This window comes from Notamacropus eugenii, chromosome 5, assembly GCF_028372415.1.
Source record: "Notamacropus eugenii isolate mMacEug1 chromosome 5, mMacEug1.pri_v2, whole genome shotgun sequence".
In the NCBI taxonomy this organism is placed as follows: Eukaryota; Metazoa; Chordata; class Mammalia; order Diprotodontia; family Macropodidae; genus Notamacropus; species Notamacropus eugenii.
Genome location: NC_092876.1, coordinates 404030713 through 404052784, shown reverse-complemented (window position 1 = coordinate 404052784; position 22072 = coordinate 404030713). Strand labels below are relative to the sequence as shown.

Genomic DNA, 22072 nt, shown 5'->3' with positions numbered 1-22072 from the left:
CATTTATGGTTGTCCATACTATTACAAGAAGTCTAAAACAACGAAAATCAAGTTAGATCAAATGCAAAACAGAAAACTTGCTCATTGTGAATACAGTGGATAGCATGACAGTTATATCAACACAGTGAGTGAAATTAGCTTCTCTGTGTAAAACTGGGAAGTATTAGGGCTAGAAAAGATATGAAATGGATAAGATATCATCCATAATTATTGGCTTACACACTGCACATTACTACATGAATTAAAATCAAAGCTCTTCTATGTTTCCTCTCAGGCATAAGCCTGACCATACCTTTCTTAATAGAAGGCATCATATAATTACAACAAAAACATAAAAATACCAATTACCACCCCAAATATAAACAATTGTGTTCATGTATTTTATATAATATTCAGAGACTGTTCATAAAGAAAGCTATAAGAACTTATGATAAAATAATATATTGGTTGAGGAGCAAAAAGGATGATACAAAATCCTCAGAGTGTAAAGAACTTATACTAATTTATTAATTATTAAATAAGCTATCCAAAAGTACCATGAAATTTTTACTGCTTTCACAAAGCCTTTGACTCAGTTCCGAAGTTATGGAGGAAGTCACATGAATCTAAGCCTTTTGTTTTTTCCTCAGGTCCTCACACATCTCCTTCTTTTGTATGTATTATGCATATAGCAGTGAGGCAGAGGCACAGTGAATATGAGTAAGCTACATATAAGTAATGAGGAACTCCAAAGAAGAAAAGGGGGAAAGGAAATAAGCATCTATGTGGAATCAACCATGTGCCAGGCAATGTGCCAAGTGCTTTACAAATATCTTATTTGATCTTCACAACAACCACTGGAGGTAGGTAGCTGCAATTATCCCCATTTTATAAATGAGGAAACTGAGGCAAAATGAAGTGAAGTGACTTGCCCAAGGTCATACATATAATAGATGTCTATAGCTGAATTTCAGCTCAGGTTTTCTTAAATGCAGGTCCAGCACTGGGTGAAGGAAGAAAAGTGGACTGCTAGAGTGCTCTACTGGTAGCCCTGGAATGTCAGGAGAAAACTGCACATTAGCACACTCTGGACCGCCATCATCATCTTATGGGAGGCATGGACAAGAGTCTTATAGCAAGGGCAGGTATGGATGGGCTGTGATGTACAGTGGCTGGAAAGAAGTCATATATCCATGATAATACAGATTCATTTGAGTAACTGAGTATTTGAGTAAGAACTTTTATAGACAGTTAGAGACTTGCAGAAGATCCTTATCCCAAAGGAAAATCTAACATTGACGAGCTAGAGTATGAAATAGCTGCTGGACAAAAGAATGTTCCCTAAGAAGAGCCTAGTTGGGGCTGGAATTCAGGCATGCTTGTGTCTGAACTTTTTCCAGAATTCTAAGAGATATTTGGGTTATCATAAACTCCATTTCTCGCTACGTTTTGCCACTTGAGGTGCTGTATGTATGCATTCTATTTCTGCTTCTTTGTGAGAAAAATTTCATTTTTCCTAACTGTGCTTTTACAATGCAGTAAAAATAGAGAAATAATAAAGCTCTTGTCAGAATCTATAAACAAAGTTTGGGGGACAGGTCACCTGAAAAGTCAGCAGTATTACCATACAGACTCTTGCATGAACTTATAGTCATCTAATCCAGTTACTAAAATATAAAAGGATACATTTTCCTTCAATAAACTTAACAGCCAAAGACAGTCAAATAATTCATTTCCATTCTTTGTCAGAAATTATGGTTTATTTTAAGATCCACATGAGAGTCTTGTAGGCTTTGGTTTATGAGTCATAATAGTATTATTTCTGTTCAGTCCTTTTTTCAGTCATATCTGACTCTTTGTGACCCCATTTGGGGTTTTCTTGTAGAACTACTGGAGTGGTTTGCCATTTCCTTCTCTAGATCATTTTAAAGATAAAAAAACAGGCAAGCAGGGTTAAGTGACTTGGTCAGGGTCACATAGCTAGTAAGTGTTCGAGGCCAGATTAGAATGAATTTAGAGAAAAGAGTCTTCCTGACTCCAGGCTCAGCGCTCTATCCCCTGTACCACCTAGCATACACTCAATCCAGAATTTCATAATCTGTCATTTCATCCACCAGTGTGGAACTTCTCTGCACTGAATGCTAATCATAACCCTGTTCTAACTCAAGAGACAAACTTTTGATAGCTACTGGACCCAAAAGGTCCATTACTCTGTGGTAATGAATCTCTTGGTACTTTGTCAAACTGGTGCTTTGATGACAGACATGTAAGTTATTCATTAGGATAATTTTCCAAAGACTTTATTTCTTTCTTTATCCCTTTAGCTGCTGGTGCCCTGCCCTAAACATTCTTTAATATCTATTTTGTATCTTGCAAATGATTTTCCTTTTTCAGATATAGGTTGGATTATGTAATAGAATAAAGATTCACTATTTACAATTTAGGATATGTTAGTTTAAAAAAACAACAACAACAAAAAAAAACCTTTGTTTCATTCATTATTAAATCATGGCAGAGAGAAGGATCACTTAGTACACAGAGAAACTTAAGTCTCTATAGGCCAAGTAGGGCACTAACTGAGCCATTTTTCAGAAAAGCCCATAATCATGATGGATTCACAAATAGTCAGCCACTGGCCTTGGGGACAGTGTATTGCATTCCAGTGGAGGGGATAGTCTCTGCTAGCTTATAATTGGCCTTGGACCTGGGACAGGGCAAACTCAATTTGTCTTTGGTTGACCTTGCACAAAGACTGGGGCATAAGAAAATGAAATTGTAAGCAATGTACATTATGCCCATTTATATTAGATTGGAAGTTAACTCTAAAATATCATTACTAATGTCAACAGAGAGAAAACACAGATCACTCCTCTCTCTACCAATGCAATAAGATGGCCAATAAGGTCCCTTCCAACTCTAAAATTTTTGTGATGCTGTAAACCCAATTCTTTTTGAGGTAGGAAAACAAGTGATCATGTGATTTTGTAGGGAACCACATCAAAGTGAAGAACCTCCACCTCCTAATATAGGTCAGCACCATCTCTATAACTTATAATCTTAGAAAGTTGATTAGAGCACTGAGAGGTTAAAAGATTTGTTGAGGGTCGCACAGTCAGTATGTGTAGGAGGGAGGGCTTGAACCAAGGTCTTTCCAGTTCTGAGTCAGTTTTCTGGATCCTATACCACTCAGAAAGAGGCAAAGATGGAATCAAATGTGAGGAGTCACTTAATGCCAAATGAACGTTTCCAGTATTACACCATATAAGAATAGAAGATTTTATTGCTTTTTTCCTACATATTTTTCTGTGTCCCCTTTCTTTTAAATTTCATATTTTGGTAAAAAGAACTAAAAGTTAGAATTCAGAGGCCAGGTTCTAGTTCGGGACCTATGACCATCTTCCTGTATCACACCAGAAACGTTATGAGCTCTTTACATCTCAGCTTCCCATCTGTCAAATTTTGTAATCGCAAAATCCTTGCAGCTAGGTACTGTGTTCTTTTTCTATTTTGTTGAGTGCATGCTACTAAATAACCATCTCAGTTTCTACTTGCACTGACAAATCAGGTCCCCAGAGCAAAACCAAGATGTTCCCTCAGGAATCTGGGGGTAGGGTGGGTGGATAACCCTGTGGACTTAGAGGGTATAGTCTTTCTGAGGAGCCCCCAATGGTGTGCTTCTGCGGATCATAATTTGAGCACCACTCCCTCTCATCTTTTGTTAAGCATTACCTCACCCACCAAAGGACCTCCTTGCAAAGCTCCCCACCCCAATAACTCCTCCATAAGAACATCCTCTGTGTGATAAGATCTATTCAGGGAGATTTCAAAGATTCCCTGGTTTCAGGAATCTGCTTGGTCATTCAGGTATAGGTATCTTATCAGTCAGCTGTCTCAACATCCCCTCCCAATTTCCTTTTGCCCAAAGTCTTCCTCATCCTCTATGGTTTAAGCACAGATAAATCTTGTCATTTTGTTCCTTCCAGAGTATTCACCTGTAGGGATGGGGCTCCCTTGCTAGGGAACATAATAAATGCCAAGAAGAGTTTGATATGAATCTGAGTCATCCACATTTCCCACAATGGTTATGGGTTGATTATCGATTAGTTATCCAGACTAAAGCAGTTTTTTAGAAAAACATATTTACTAAAGTGTTATACTAAAAAAAGTTGCTATAAAAGACCTTCAAAAAATCTGTGACATACTCTCCTACCAGTAAATACACAGTCCAGGATAAAGCTTGAGCTGAGAGAGTACATGCTACCAAGGAGTAACTAAGTTACTATTGTTGGAAGTGCTTCTATCCCTTTTGTGAGGTTCTTGGTGGCACACTGGATTGCCAGATCTGGAGTCAAGAAGCTTCCCTCTTCCTGAATTCAAATCTGGTCTCAGACACTTAGCTGTATGACACTGGACAAGTTACTTAAACTTGTTTGACTCACTTTCCTCATCTGTAAAATGAACTAGAGAAGAAAATGACAAACCTCTCCAGTGTATTTGCCAAGAAAATCCAAAACAAGTACATGAAGAGTCAGCCACACCTGAAAATGACTGAACAACAACGAATATCCATCAGGCATGCTACAGCTTCTTTTCTGGCCTTCTTCCAAAGGTATATATCTACATCCTATCTGTCTGCTCCTGGTACTGATAGGCAGATAGCAATTCCTAGGTTGCACCTAGGGTTCTCCTCATCTCACCAAGGTGGAAAGCAGAGTAGTGAGGACACTGAGGTTAAGATGGAATTGCTCTCCTCCTCTCAAAAATTATTCCTTCTCAAATCAAAGCTATCGGCATAAGAAGAAGTGCTCTAAAACACTTTTTATTAGTGAAATACAAATAAAAACAACTGTAAGGTACCACCTCACCTATCAGATTGGCTAATGAGACAAAAAAGGGAAGGTGAAAAATGTTGGAGAGGATGTGAGAAATGGGACACTAATGTACTGTTGGTGGAATTGTTTATTGATCCAACCATTCTGGAGAGTGATTTGAAACTGTGCCCAAAGGGCATCAAATGGCACATACCCTTTGATCCAGAAATACCACTACTAGGTCATTATCTCAAAGAGATCATAAAAAAGGGAAAAGAAACTACATGTGCAATAATATTTATAACAGCCCTTTTCATGGTGGCAAAATATTGGGAACTGAGGGGATGCCCATCATTTGGGGAATGACTGAACAAGCTATGAATGTAATGGAATACTACTGTGCAATAAAAAATGACGAACAGGCAGATTTCAGAAAAAACTTGGAAAGACATATAAACTGATGCAAAATGACATGAAGAAAACCAGGAAAACATTGTACACAGTGTCAGCAACATTATATGATGATCCACTATGAATGATTTACCTCTTCTCGGCAACACAATGCTCCAAGACAATTACACAGGACCCATGACGGAAAATGCTATCCATATCCAGATGACAAACTTATGGAGTCTAAATGCTGGTTGAAGCATACTTTTTTCACTTATTTTTTTTTTTTGTGAGTTTTTTTCTTTTGATCTGTTTCTTTTGCCACAACTAATATGGAATGTTTTACATGATAGCACATGCATAACCTATATCAAAATGCCTACCATTTTAGGAAGAGGGGAGGGGAGAGAGAAAAATTTGGGAACTCAAAATCTTGTAAAGGTGAATGCTAAAAATTGTTTTGATGTGTAATGGGGAAAAATACTATTAAAAAATGATTCCTTCTCAGAAGTGGCTCTCTCTCCTCTCTGATACCAGATGCTTAGTAGACTGCAAATCTTTACTGGTTCCAAACTGGTTTGATATTTTATAGACAGCATCTAGGGTATAACCAAATTTCCTCTGCAAATCCAATGATCTTTCTGTTCGGTCTCCCATGCTGTTGATTCAATGCATCATCAGAAACACCTAAATTGATCAAAACCTTTTCACACTTAATTGGAATACTTTTGATTTATCTGATTCAATTAAGAGGCATTCTCATATTCCTAAGGTATCATTCTATAAGGGTAGCTAAATGGCACAATGGATAGAACACTGGACTTGGAATCAGGAATTCTCATCTTCCTGAATTCAGATATGGCCTCAGAAAAGTACTAGTTGTCTGACCCTGAGCAAGTCACTTTGTCCAGCTTGCCTCAGTTTCCTCATCTGTAAAATGGAGAAGGAAATGGCATTGAAGTATCTTTGCCAAGAAAACCCCAAGAAGGGTCATGAAGATCTACTGAAATGACACAACTATGATGACTGAACAACAACAACAACCAGACCATAAGATTTTATCACTTAATTTAGCTGAGATGGAGGTAATTTGAATAATGTATTCAATTGACCATATCCTTGTACGTGTATCTTTAGTTCCGTACACAGAGAAGACATTTAAGAAATATTTATTTAGTGGGAGGAGCCAAGATGGTGGAGGAGAAAGACACACATACTGAGGCTGCCCCCACACAGCCCATAAAACACCTGTAGAGAGGGACTCTCAACAAATTTTGGAGCAGCAGAAGTGGAGAACAACAGAGTGGAGGAGATTTCCAGCCCAGGGTGACCTGAAAGACCCACAGGAAACATCAGTTGCACCCAGCTCAGCCTTGGCCATGCAAGCACGCCTGCTGGGGCGGAATCTCCAGTCACAGAATTCCCAGTCCCAGCAGCAGAGGGACCGCAGATCCCTCAACCAACAGGCACCAAAGGTCAGTTAAGGGGTTTATTCAGCTGGCCAGGAAGGGAGAAGGCCTTCACATTGGGCAGGCGGCAGGAGTTCTCAGGGCAAAACCCCTGGGGGCACTGAAGAGCTGAGTCTCACCTCAGCCCTGTGTAGACGCCCTGAGACAGCTGGTCTTTGTCTCCCACTGAATGGAGGCCCTGCCCCCGCAGCTTGACTGAATTTCCCCCCCCCCCCCCGCCCCCCGCCAGTGCTAGCTTGGTGGAACTGGAGGTCAGGTACCTGTGGAGAGGAAACTCTGCTAAGATTCTGGCCACAAAAATCCTTCCCTGCACCCAGACCAGCATACACTTGATTGTGCCACTGTGGAGGAACTGATATCTTACAGGTCCCCAGAGTATACCCTACTCTTGACAAAGGATCCAAAAGTCAAGTAACTGGTTGGGAAAATGCCCAAAATAGGGGAAGAAAATAAGGCTATAGAAGGTCACTTTCTTGGTGAACAGATATCTCCTCCCATCCTTTCTGATGAGGGAGAACAATGCTTACCATCAGGGAAAGACATAGAAGTCAAGGCTTCTGTATCCCAAACATCCAAAATAAATATTCAATGGGCTCAGGCCATGGAAGAGCTCAAAAAGGATTTTGAAAATCAAGTTAGAGAGGTGGAGGGAAAACTGGGAAGAGCAATGAGAGAGATGCAAGAAAAGCATGAAAAGCATGTCAACACCTTGGTAAAGGATGCCCAAAAAAATGCTGCAGAAAATAACACCTTTAAAAATAGGCTAACTCTATTGGAAAAACAGGTTCAAAAAACCATTGAGGAGAAGAATGCTTCATAAAGCAGATTTAGTCAAATGGAAAAGGAGGTTCAAAAGCTCACTGAAGAAAATAGTACTTTCAAAATTAGAATGGAACAGATGGAGGCTAATGACTTTTTGAGAAACCAAGAAATCACAAAACAAAACCAAAAGAATGAAAAAATGGAAGATAATGTGAAATATCTCATTGGAAAAACAATTGACCTGGAAAATAGATCCAGGAAAGACAGTTTAAAAATTATGGGACTACCTGAAAGCCATGATCAAAAAAAGAGCCTAGACATCATCTTTCATGAAATTATCAAGGAAAACAGCCCTGATATTCTAGAGCCAGAGGGCAAAATAAATATTGAAAGAATCCACTGATCACCTCCTGAAAGAGACCCAAAAAGAGAAACTCCTAGGAACATTGTGGCCAAATTCGAGAGTTCCCAGGTCAAGGGGAAAATATTGCAAGCAGCCAGAAAGAAACAGTTCAAGTATTGTGGAAATACAATCAGGATAACACAAGATCTAGCAGCTTCTACATTAAGGGATTGAAGGGCATGGAATATGATATTCCAGAAGTCAAAGGAACTAGGACTAAAACCAAGAATCACCTACCCAGCAAAACTGAGTATAATACTTCAGGGGAAAAAATGGTCTTGCAATGAAATTGAGGACTTTCAAGCATTCTTGATGAAAAGACCAGAGCTGAAAAGAAAATTTGACCTTCAAACACAAGAATCAACACAAGCATGAAAAGGTAAACAGCAAAGAGAAATCCTAAGGGACTTACTAAAGTTGAACCGTTTACATTCCTACATGGAAAGACAATATTTGTAACTCTTGAAACTTTTTTCAGTATCTGGGTAGTTGGTGGGATTACACACACACACATGTGCACAGATACACACACACACACACAGACAGAGAGAGAGAGAGACAGAGAGCACAGGGTAAATTGAATAGGATGGGATCATATCTTAAAAAAATGAAATTAAGCAGTGAGAGAGAAATATATTAGGAGGAGAAAGGGAGAAATGGAATGTGGCAAATTATATCTCATAAAAGAGGCAAATAAAAGACTTTTTCAGTGGAGGAAAAAAGAGGGGAGGTGAGAGAAAAAACATGAAGCTTACTCTAATCACATTTGACTAAAGGATGGAATAAAATGCACACTCATTTTGGTATGAAAACCTATCTTAAAATACAGGAAAGTGGGGGAGAAGGGGATCAGCAGGGTGGGGAGGATGATAGAAGGGAGGGCAGTGGGAGGAGGGAGCAATTTGAAGTCAACACTCTTGGGGAGGGACAGGATCAAAAGAGAGAATAGTAGCAATGGGGGGCAGGATAGGATGGAGGGAATTATAGTTAGTCATATACAACATGACTATCATGGAAGTCATTTGCAAAACTACACAGATATGACCTATATTGAATTGCCTGCCTTCCCAAAGGGAATGGGTGGGGAGGGAGGGATGGGGAGAAGTTGGAACTCAAAGTTTTAGGAACAACTGTTGAGTATTGTTCTTGCGGCTAGAAAATAGAAATACAGATAATGGGGTATAGAAAGTTATCTTGCCCTACAGGACAAAAGAGAAGATGGGAATAAGGGAAGGGATGGATGTTAGAAGAGAGGGAAGATTGGTGATACAGGTAATTAGAATGCTCAGCATTTTGGGGTGGGGGAGGGGAGAAATGGGGAGAAAATTTGGAACTCAAAATTTTGTGGAAATGAATGTTGAAAAGTTAAATAAATAAATAAATTTAAGAAAAATATTTATTAAACTCATTTCATGATTACTAAGTTTCAAATCATATTATTATGATTGCAATGGAGAAAAGTCATCTTACATTTATAGTCCCATTTAACCCCTTACATATTTAGCCTTTTTTCCCTGTGAGGTAAGGGCTCAAGTTTTACCAGTCTTGCTACTAACAGACATTCTTGGATGAATCGAGGATGATTGTCAGACAGTTTAGATGCATCACATGTAGAACCAATGGGAAGCAAGGGAATTCATCTCTCCTTCATGGACTTTAAATAATCAATGATCTCTGGCTCACAGGTTTATTCATAGGTTCAAATGATCTCAGACCATAGGAAGATGCTGCCTGGGCCATCTATTATAACCCTCTGATTTTAGAGATTAGGAAATCAAAGCCCAGAGAAGTTAAGTCAAACTAGATTTAGATTAGATTTGTCTAATTTAAGTGCAGATCTTCTGACTTGAGAACCAGAGTTCTTTCCACTGTTCTATATTAGTTTTGCAACTTGACTCCAGCACACAGTGATGCCTAGAGATCATGAAAGCCTGTTTAGGGACCTGGTTTGGGGTATGGCAAAAGCAGAAATGACTACTCCTATTCTAGCCTATCAGTCAATAAGCATTGTTTTTCTTTTTGCTTTGTACAAGTCTCCATGCTAGGGAAACAAAGAAATTCAGAAAAAAAATGCACCAATTGCAAGATGTTTATCACTGTCAAGGGGGCAGAGGCTGTGCCTACTGTCCCAGAACAGTGTGATGACTTAAACTACTTCAGTTAATGAGACAACTCTTTTGACTATTTTTTCGAGACCAGAACTTGGACCTGGGATGCCTGAATCTAAATGCCATGTCAATAGATCTGACTATTCTATCTCTATTATTATGGTAGCCAAGAAGTTAAACTGTGCTGAGGCCAAAGTGTTAGGAACATGGACAAAACTGGGCTCAGGTCCAAGGGCAGTAAGTCTGATAACACCCCTGATGGTTTATGGGAAACTGTAAAGGTTGTTCTTCCATTTTCTCCCTCAACTGTGGCTGGTAGGAGTTGTGGCTACCTTTTCAAGATTGATGACTGGTAGTCTGGGTTAGACTAGAGAAGGGAGGAAGGAAAACCAAGATGATGAGAAAGAATTATAGTTGCTGCCAAAGACAAAGGGCAAGTAGGACCTAGACATGAATTAGAAGATAAGTAGCACCTGCATGAACCTAAATTTGTCCAAGGCTGGAGCTATGTTATGTAAATTAATGCCTATATAATAAGGGTAAACAAGTCAAGTCAATAAGCATTTATTAAGTGTTTACTGTATGACAATAACTACAGTGGGCCATCTAAGAAAAATGATCCAGTGTCATTTGGGGCAGGGCAAGAGAGGATTAGAATGAGAGGAGAGTGAAAGGTGATTTAATAAGTGAACATCCTATGTTTAAATGCTAAAAAAGAATACAGATTACACATGCCCCCAAATCCTTTTTTAAAAATATTGTTCTATTTTTTCCAATTATATGTAAAGACCATTTTTCATAATAATATTAATGCATTTTTTCTTTATAGTATTTTTTCCAATTACATGTAAAGATAGTTTTCAACATTCATTTTTGTAAACTTTTGAGTTCCAAATTTTTCTCTCCCTCCCTCACCCTTACCTTGCCTCCCCTTTCCCCAGGATAGCCTATAGGTTGTACCTGTACTTGTACAATCATCTTAAACTTATTTCCACATTGGTGATGTTGTGAAAGAAGAATTAGAATGAAAGAAAAAACCACAAGAAAGAAAAAACAAAAAAAGTGAAAATAATATGTTTTGATTTGCATTCAGACTACACAGTTCTTTCTCTGAATGTGGTTGGCATTTTTTGTTTTTGCATGAGTCTATGTAGAGAAAATTGTTAACATTCATTTAAAATTTTTTTTAAGTTCTAAATTTTTCTCCCTCCTCCCCCCCCCCCAAACAGGAAGCAATTTGATATAGGTTATATATGTGCAATCATGTAAAACATATTTCCATTTTGGTCAGATTTTGAAAGAAAAAATAGACCAAAAGGAAAAAAAAATGGGGAAAAAAGTGAAAGTAGTATTCTTCAATTTGCATTCAGACTTCATCAGTTCCTTCTCTGGATGTGAATAGCAATTTCTATCGTGAATCCTTTGGAACTGTCTTGAATCATTGCATTGCTGAGAAGAGCTAAGTCATTCATAGTTGATGGTCGGACAATGTTGGTGTTACTATATACAGTGTTTTCCTGAAGAAATCCCTTTCCACAAACCTTTAAGCTGGAGCTACTGAATGTAGACTGAACAGATGCTTACATAAATCCAGTTTACTCTAAGTCAGAGTAGGCCTACACCAGCTTAAAATGTAATTAGGACATATTTAACAAAATTTAGAAAATGCAATAGAACATAGATAATGTTAATATGTAGTTTTCTAAATGGCATCCATATCCAGAGAAAGAACTATGGAGTCTGAACGCAGACCAAAACATACTATTTTCTTTCTTTTTTCTTCTTTCTTGTGATTTTTCCCTTTTGTTTTGATTCTTCTTTCACAACATGACTAAAGTGGAAATATGTTTAATATGATTGTACATCTATAGCCTATATCAGACTGCATGTTGTCTTGGGGAGGAGGAAGAAGAGGTAAGGGGGAAAATTTAGAACTCAAAATTGAAAGCTAAAACTAAGTAAATAAATAATTCTTTTAAGAATATATGGTTTTTTAGGTCAATATGTAGCTGAAGGGATTCTTGTATGCCATTGGGTGGCCCCCTTTTTGACTTGCTTTTGGCACCTTTGCTCTAAATTATTCACATCCAAAGCCGCAATTAGGGACTAGTCAGAGAACAACATCTTCTTTGTTGGACTTTACCTGAAAATCTCTTCATTAGCAAGTAACTTCTCCATTTGCTATCTAATTTTTTTTTTTCATTTATGATACCCCGTAAGTGCTTTTTAGTGCTCAGTGGAACATTTTATGAAATGTAATACAGCTAAGGAAATTTGTTGAAATGGAAAATAAATATCAATAAAGCAGGTAACTTAATTGATATTAAGATTTCTCTAGATGCAGGGTTTTTTAAACTTTTCCTAGTCACCACTCCTTTTCACTTTTCAGTAGCATTCAGCATTCTTTGGCATCACATGGTGTGATGGCATGCAAAATGCGCATGCTTTATGTTCAGAACCAAGGCTGCAGTGAAGTTGGATGATGTAACATGGGCAAGAGCTGCCAGAAAAGCCTCCAATTCATTATGCATTTGTTTTTTAATTAATTTTTGATCTTTGCATTTTCAGAAACCTTCTACTGTTTTCAATTTTTTTTGTGGGGTTGCAGCTCACAGTTTAAGAAGTGCTGCTAGACTATTAACCTACTAGCAAAATTACCCAGGGAACATTATGTAGTTAAGTCAGATAACCTGTGTTTGGATCCTGGCTCTTCTATTTCACTACCTATATGACCTTAGACAAGTCATTATCCCTCTGGATCTCAATTTCCTCATGTATAATGTTTAGATGACTTCTAGGGTACTTTCCAGCTCTAAATTTTGGATAAAGGCAGTGTAGTATAATGGAACAAGTTGTGGGGTGAGAATCAGGAGATGAGAATTCCACATTCACCTGTTGACTAGCTCTGTAATATTGAACATCATAACTTCTCTGGGCCTTAATTTTATTGTCTAAGAAATGAAAATGCTGTATTAGACAACTTGTAAGACTCCTTCCAGTTCTGTGAATCTGTGAATATTTTCATTCAGTTTGGATTCACCAAGGATTACCTCACAGGAAGAAAATTAAAAGGAAGTTCATTCGTGAACAGAAACAGCAACACATGAACAGAGGGATGTGTGTATGTGTGTGTGTGTGTGTGTGTGTGTGTGTGTGTGCGTGTGTATGTTTGATACGAAGTACAGCTATACATAAGAATTTTTTCTATTAATTTCTTAAATCAGTCTCGCTTTCATATGATCTATATAAATCACTTCTTTTGGTTCTCTGTTTTACCCTTTGAAAGCCCCTCTTTGGTAACTGGGTTTGACCTCTGGCAAAAGCATTACATGTAAGATCTATTCTTCCACTATTCCCTTCTCAAAATGAAGAGGTTTTGAGATCATTCTTAGACATATGTGAGATATCCAGGTCTATTTTAGACTGGTCTAATGTGCTTCAGAAGTTAAAACAAAAATCAAGAGAGTTTTGTCTGTGTTCCATACCCAAGATATCAGGATAGTACTTGGTTGCAGTTGCAAGCTGGCGATTTTGAGCTCTGCCATGATGTCTGTTTTATTTTATTTTTTGTTGGTCTTTTATGATATTACATCCCTATTGTCCAAAAATCACAGGCTTTTTTGTTGCTTGATTCAAAGGTACTTCCCCAAAATACTTAAAAACAGAATTCTGTCCCCTCAGTCTTTCTCACTCTCCTTGGGGATGCAGTCCCTGAGACCAGTTACACAAAACCACCTAACAGTATGATTGTGACGAACAGTACATGTAATTTTTCAGTTTTGTCAACTGATTATTAAAAGAAAGGAGTGCTTTAATTTTATTTGGTATCAACATTATTGAATTTGATCTAAGATTTGTTGCCTTTTTTGTTTGTGTTTATTTGCAATTTACATTCATGAATTGCCACTTCAGTCATCTAGAATTTTGATTCTTCAGAGATAGTACGTTTCTCTGATTCATGCATATCACCACTAGGGTCACAGCATTATTATGGTTATGAGCTTTTGCAGAAATGAGTAACAGTCATTAAAAAAATTATGTAGTTTTCAAATAACATATCGCCTGATCTTTTCCTCTAATTCAGTTCGGGACTCCATCTGCTCTGGATACTTATATAGACTAATGGAACAGGCTATCTATTCAGCTCAAGTAGTCAATATATATTTGTTAAGCACCTAACTATGCCAGACACAGTGCTAAGTGCTGGGAATATAAAAAAGACAGTTTTTGCCCTCAAGGAGATCGTAATCTAATGGGAGAAGAAAATGTGGGGGAGGGGGAAAAGACACCCAGTCCTGAGGCATGATGTAGGTCTGCAGCAAGGTGGGAGATGATGAGGCAGCAATTGGTCCTGGGCCCTCTCCTTAAATGGAGGATTGGAGAGATTCTTCCTTGAATGGAACATCTGAGGAGAGCTCTCCAATGTCCACCCTCTTGAGTCAGGGGGAAGGAGGTAGTCTCGGCCACATGTAAATATAGAGTTCCTTCCTCTCCACTCCACTCCCCCACCTCATCCATTCTGTTTTTACAGTGTGTACGGCTAACTTGATGCATTTATTGGTATAATATATATTTCATATTTACTCATATAATTAATGATTTCATTGAGGAGGCTTTGCACTGTTCCAGGCTTAATGAAATATGAGCAATATTATATGTGAGTAGGAGCACTGGGCGAACTTTCCAATCAGTAGTGAATATTTCTTCAGTTTGGACTATTGCAGATCTAGCTCCATGACACTGGATTAGGTTTCCTAGTATTATATCTTCGATGCCCAGCAGGTTTTTGAACAGTTATTTTCATGACAAGAGATTTTAAAATATTTAAAACTTTAAAAATAAAATAACTGAATTTAATTAAATAAATTTAAAATAAGCCATTTAAATATATTATTTATAATTAATATAAATTATATGTAAATTAAATAATATACATTATACATAAAATATTGAAACATAAATTAAATATAGTTTAGTAATTTTAACATACAATCCTTGCTTTATGTAAACTTGTATTACCCAAATTCAGCTTTACATAAAGAATTCTGAAATTTACATGCCAACCCTCCCCCACAAAATATCCAAAACCAAAACTACTCATGTCAGCTACTTTACTGTACGCTGCTTTGTTTTCTTTCTCTCAGCTCTTGTCCCTCAGCTAGGTACTTGGTATCCCCTCCAAAACACACTCACTCACTCACACACACTCACACACTCATTCATACACATACTCACACACATACACATGTACACACATACACATACACTCATTGACACACACACACTCACACACATACATACACATATATACACACATACACTCACTCACACACTCACACACACAGACACACACACACATACACAAACAAATTAAAAAATAAACCCTTCAAGTGAAAGTCATAGAACAGACACATGGAGAGGTGGCCACGGCTGCCTCCGCCCTTCCTCTCTTTGTTCTGGCCAGGACCTCACATGGCTAGCCTCAGCCCCCCTGTTCCTCCTCTTGCTCATGCTTCTCAGTGTCTTGGAACTGTATGCCACCCTTCCCTTCACTATGTGCAGCCATGTTCTTCCCTCCTTCCCTTCCCTGTCCATGGGCAAATTCATATTAAGTAAGGATTTTATGCAGAGGTCTGAGGAATGGTACATTTTTGTAAAGTGAGAACTGACTGTCTTTGTAGGCGTTCTTTTGGTCTAGAAAAGCCTTTAAGATCTTATTATATTACACCTTGTGAAATATTTGAAAAATTCAATAAATAACAGTGGAATAAAGGTAAATATTGGGAGACATTCAATGTATTCATGGAAGAGTAGGTCTAATAATATTTTTCTTTACCACTGAGACTGTTTAACCTATGAATCTGAGTGCTTTATATGTTGATATTAGCCTCTAATTTGTTAGTAAAAAGGGATTTGACATTTAGGAGCACGTAGTATAAGAGGTGCTAGGTTCTTAGGTAAAAGCTCTACTCTTTTCCCCATGCTTTCTTCTTAGAGGTTCAGATAGCTACTTTATCTCATACTTATAAAGGGAGCTATGAAAGGCAATAGGGTGAACAGTTAAAGAGTTGGATGTGATCCAACCATTTTGGAGAGCAATTTGGAACTATGCCCAAAGGATTAAAAAATGCACATACCCTTTGACCCAGCAATTGCACTTCCAGGGCTGTATCCTAAAGAGATCATACAAATGGGAAAAGGACACACATGTACGAAAATATTTATAGCAGCTCTTTTTGTGATGGTCAAAAACTGGAAATTGAAGGGATGCTCATCATTGGGGGATGGCTGAACAAGTTGTAGTATATGAATATAATGCTTGTCCTTCATTCTTGAAGAGGACCATGACATCACGATGATGACATGATTTGCAGTTGACTTTGTATATGAATGTGATGAAATACTATTGTGCTATAAGTAATGATGAGCAGGTGGGCTTCAGAAAAACCTGGAAAAACTTATATGAACTGATGCTGAATAAGGGAAGCAGAACCAGGAAAACGTTGTACACAGCTACAGCTACATTGTGTGATGACTAATTTTGATAGACTTGGCTCTTCTCAACAATGCAAGCTTCTAAGACAACTCTGAAAGGCTCAAGATGGAAAATGTTATTCACATCCAGAGAAAAAATTACAGATTCTGAATGCAGATCAAAGCATACTATTTGTTCTCTCTCTTATGTGTTTTCTTTTGTTTCTTCTTTCTTGTGGTTTATTCCATTGGTTATAATTCTTCTTTACAACATGATTAATTAAAAATATGTTTAATATGAATGTATATTAGAGCCTATATCAGATTGCACACCATCTTGAGGAGGAGCGATGGTAGGGAGGAGGAAAAAATTTGAAACTCCAAAGTTTGTGGAACTGAATATTGTAAACTAAAAATAAATAAATTAATTTAACAAAAACATCCTTGCTCAAGCAGCACCTACCTGGGAAAAAAAAGTGGGACATAAGACTCAAGAGCTGGGTTTATTTCTGTCCCTGATACTTATCACATGTTGATTAGTAAAAAAAAGTTATTTAACCTGTCTTAACCTTACTTTCTTCTTCGGTGAAATGTCTTCTAGGTGGTTTCTCAAGTTTCTGCCAGCTCTGGATCTATGATCTTTAGCCATTTCCCCAAAGATTTTAAAAAGCAAAAATTAAAAGAAGGGTGGTAGAACAGAGTTTCCATTCTGTGATTATGAAGTAAAGATACAGGGTGATTGCGCTAGACTACAGTTCTCCCTCTCAATTGACACTGATCAGTAGTATTCATTATTTTGGGGGTCTGTGTTCAACTATATTCAAATTTACCAAACTGTTTTCAGGTAGCTCAGATCTCTCTATCTTGTCCATGACGATATCTATCATGAGACACGTTTCAGATATCTTGCTGAAACTCAGGCATACTATGTCTATGACATTTCTGTGTTCTATCAGGAAAGGGGCAGCTAGGTGGTGCAATGGATAGAGCACCAATGCAGGAGTCAGGAGGTGACTTGAGTTCAAATCTCACCTCAGACACTTGATACTCACTAGCTGACCTTGGGCAAATCACTTAACCCCAATTGCCTCATCCTGGGTCATCTCCAGTCATCCTGATGAATATCTGGTCACTGGATTGAGAGGGCTCTGGAGGAGAAGTGAGGCTGGTGACCTATGCAGCCTTCCCTCACTCAAAACAAAGTCAAGTGCAAGTCATGTCATCATTTCTCTGATGGCATGGTTTTCTTCAGCAATGAAGGATGAATGCATTCTATCAGGTCACTGATCAAGTTAATATAGAAAATCAGGTTAGTCTGGCTTGATTTGTTCTTAATGGACTCACATTGGTTTGTAGTTAGTTTGGTTTTCCTTTCTAGTGAACTTGAATTGTCCATTTAGCAATGCATCTTAGCTTTTGCCTGTAGTTAAAACTGAACTTATGGTCCTAGGGTCCTTCGGGTCCTTCCCCTTTTTGAAAATTGGGGCAGCAAATCTCTGCTGTTTCTTTTATCATTTAAAAATTATGATATTATCAAACCTATTTGTGTTTTACATTAAGAATGAAATTGAGTATATCTTTGTCTCTTTGGTTGTCATTCTCCAAATTAACCGTGTATTTGAATGAAATTAATTATTGAATGTTTTAATATTTAAAAAGCACTATGCATTTAGTGACTCTCAGATTATATCTAATGGTGAAAAGAACTGGAATTACAAAACTTTTTCCAAACTAATGTAGATACAACTATCTAAAAATTGGCCAACAAACAGCAATGAGAACTCATTTGCAGTTTTCTCTTTCACTGTCCACTTTTTTTCTGTAGACATTACTACTTCTTAATATTCCTGTGTAGTAGTGGGCTGACCAAGGAAAGCCCTACCTTTATGAGCTTGGCAGTGTAAAAACAAAGCATTGGAAAATCCACTAGTGAGATTGTCAACTTCCGTAATCAACATCCTTAATTTAAACAAACAAATTAGAATGTGTTTTTCATAATCCCTGGTAAATAGGCAGAAAAAGTCTAAATTGTAAAAAGAAGTATTACTCACCTGTGCTTTTTTTCCTATTAGTGCAGGGTATATTTCTTACTTTAAGGACTTAATAATTAAGCATGAAGATTTCAGGATATGAAGGAGTTAAAAAAAAGAATTGTATATAAAGCTTCCCTCCTCTTCCTTCTTTCTCATTTCTTTCCTATTTTCCTTCTTTTCTTCTTTTCTTCCTTTTCCCCTCCTTCTTTCCTTCCTTCTATTAAAAGTCATGTTGACTCAGTAACCCGTTGTTCTTAGCTCTGCTTCTCAATCAATGTTAAAGAAAGCTTTGTTGGGGAAAGCATCACCCAATCTGTAGCTTTTGTCTTTGTCTGTTATTTATCACATAGGAGGTCACATGTACATTAAACATCATGTACAGGCAGTTGAGGGGGTATTGAGATACAATGGCCCATCCTCTTTTACTGATGTGGACCTAAATGAATTGTCTTTATCTCATTATAGAAGTTATCAGTAAAAGTAGGCTCCATCTTGAATCCCTTGTCAATCCCTAGTGATCAGACCATCAGTACATTTCTACTTTGATAAATTTTAATAAACTCCTTTTAATTCTCTCTTTTAAAAATCTTATATTTAATTCATTTATTTTTCTTAACATTCACTTCCATAAGAATTTGAATTCAAAATTTTCTCCTTGTCTCTCCCCACACCCCACCCTAGGACAGTATGCACCCCATCTATCCCTTACTGTAGTCTGTCCTCCCTTCTATTACCCACCCTTCTTCCATCCTCCTTCCCCTCTATTTTCTTGTAGGGCAAAATAGATTTCTATACTCTAGTTGCTTAATTTCCAGTTGCATAGTAAAACAATTTTTACATTCATTCTTAAAGTTTTGAGTCCCATTTTCCTTCCCTCCCTCCTCACCCATTCTCATTGAGAAAACAAGCAATTCAGTATAGGTCATACATGTGTTACGATGCAAAGCACTTCCATAATATTTATGTTGTAAAAGAGTAACCACATTTCCCTCTGTCCTATTCTGCTCTTCATTTTTTCCATTCGTTCCCTTTACCTGTCCTCCCACAATAATGTTTGCTTCTGATTATCCTTTCCCCCAATTTGCTGTCCCTTGTATTATCTTCCCTCTTCTATCCACTTTCCCCTTGTCTTCCTGCAGGGTAAAATAGATTCCCATATCCAATTGAGTGTGCATTGTTCCCTCCTTAAGCCAGATCCCATGAGAGTAAGGCTCAATTGTTTCCTTTCATCTCCCAACTCTTCCCCTCCATTGTAAAAGCTCTTTCTTGCCTCTTTTATGTGAGATGATTTGCTGTATTCTACCTCTCCCTTTCTCTTACTCCTAGTACATTTGCTTCAACAGTATATTTTATGTTTTTTGGTATTCTTCCTTTATATTCAGCTCATTGTGCCCTCTGTGTGTGTATACACACACACACACACACACACACACACACACGTACATATACATACCTACACACAAAAAATATACACATATATATACTCATACACACCTACATATATATATTCCCTCTAACTACTTAATACTGAAAAAGGTCTCATGAATTACAAATAACATCTTTCCATGTTGGAATGTAAACAGTTCAATTTTAATGAGTTACTTAAGCCTTCTCTTTCCTGTTTACCTTTTCATGTTTCTCTTGATTCTTTTATTTGAAAGTCAAATATTCTATTCAGCTCCGGTCTTTTCAACAAGAATTCTTGGAAGTCGTCTATTTCATTGACATTCCATTTTCTCCCCTGGAGTATTATACTCAGTTTTGTTGTGTAAGTGATTCTTGGTTTTAACCCTATTGCCTTTGACCTCTGGAATATCATATTCTAAGCCCTTTGATCCTTTAGTGTAGAAGTTGCTAAATCTTGTGTTATCCTGATTGTATTTCCACAATATTTGAATTGTTTCTTTCTGGCTACTTGTAATACTTTCTCCTTGGCCTGAGAACTCTGGAATTTGGCTATAATATTCCTAGAAGTTTTCCTTTTGGAATCTCTTTCAGGAGGTGACCAGTGAATTCTTTCCATTTCTATTTTACCCTCTGGTTCTAGAATATCAGGGCAGTTTTCCTTGATAATTTCTTGGAAGATGACATCTAGGCTCTTTTTCTGATCACAGTTTTCAGGTAGACCAATATTTTTAAAATCATCTCTCCTGGATCTATTTTCCAGGTTGGGTGTTATGATATATTGCACAATGAGATATTTCATTCTTCTGGTTTTGTTTTATAATGTTTTATAATATCTTGGTTTCTTACAAAGTCATTAGCTTCCATCTGCTTCATTCTAATTTTGAAAGAACAATTTTCTTCAGTGAACTTTTGAATGTCCTTTTCCATTTGGCCAATTCTGCTTTTTGGGACTCTTTTGCCATTTGGGTTAGTCTATTTTTAAAGGTGTTATTTTCTTCAGCATTTTTCGTGGGTCTCCTTTAGCAAGCTGTTGACTCACTTTTCATGATTTTCTTGCATTGCTCTCATTTCTCTTTCCAATTTTTCCTCCACCACTCTTACTTGATTTTCAAAATCCTTTCTGAGCTCTCCATGGCCTGAGACCATTGCATTTTTTTTTGGAGGTTTTGGATGTAGAAGTCTTGATTTTTATGTCTTCCTTTGATGGCATGGTGTGTTCTTCCTCATCCAAAAGGATGGAAGAAAATACCTTTCACCAAGAAAGTAACCTTCATTAGTCTTATTTTTTCCCCCTTTTTGAGCATTTTTCCAGCCAGTTACTTGACTTTTGAGTCCTTTGTCAAGTGGAGGGTATACTCTAGGGCCCTATATGTTCTCAATTCCTCCAAGGTGGGAGAATCAAAGGAGAGTTTACTTCTCTCCTGGCCTGTGCTCTGGTCTGTGAGCAACCACAAGCACTCTTTTCTTCCAAGGATCTGTGAGTAGGATTCCTGCTCCATAGCCCCCACCAGGTCCACCATACCCAGCACTCTTCGTCATCCCAGGACCACTCAGAACTGAGACCCAGATTGGCAACTTGATTTCCCCAGGATCTTTAGGCAGAGGGCTCCAAAAAATGAATGCTGCTACTGTACTGGCTGCTGCCATCCTGGGGCTGGGTCAGACTGCACACCCCTCTCACCCAGGTGAAAGAGCTTTCTCACTGACCCTTGAAGTTGTCTTTGGCATTTGTGGGTTGAGAAATCTGGGAACCACTGCTATTAACCATGATTCTGAAGCCTGCTCCAGTCCTGTCCTTACCATGTGACCAGGGCTGGGCTGTACCAGTGTGATGGACCTTTCCTGTTGGCCTTCCAGGCTGTCTTGGGCTGGAAATCTTTTTCACTCTGTCGTTTTGTGGCTTCTTTTGCTCTAGAATTTGTTTTGAGTCGTTTTTTACAAGTATTTTATGGGCTGGGGGGGGAGAGCTAGAGTAGGTCCATCTTTCTACTACACCATCTTGGCTCAGTGGCCCCCCTTAATTCTCTTTTTCCTGGGTTTTATTTCATTAATCAGGGTGAAAGTCCAAACAAAGAATTTTTCTTTTTAACCCTCCCTCTCTCTTTTCCTTCCTCCTTTCCTTCTTTGTTTTCTGAAATTTCTGAGTGCTTATATTTTTTTTAAAAAACAACTATGTCATTAGAGTACATAATTGCCGTTTTACACCAAAAATGTTCCTACTGCATGTCAAATGGAA

General features: G+C 37.8%; 1 long non-coding RNA gene across 1 annotated transcript in view; it reads left to right on the top strand.

The window, feature by feature from the left end:
• Window positions 1-548: 548 nt before the first annotated feature.
• Window positions 549-22072, top strand: part of LOC140506910 (uncharacterized) — a 40693-nt gene continuing 19169 nt past the window's right edge. Inside the window, exons 1-2 of the long non-coding RNA XR_011968151.1 lie at window positions 549-842; window positions 975-1124. This is a non-coding gene — a long non-coding RNA (uncharacterized lncRNA). The remainder of the gene's footprint in view (window positions 843-974; window positions 1125-22072) is intronic.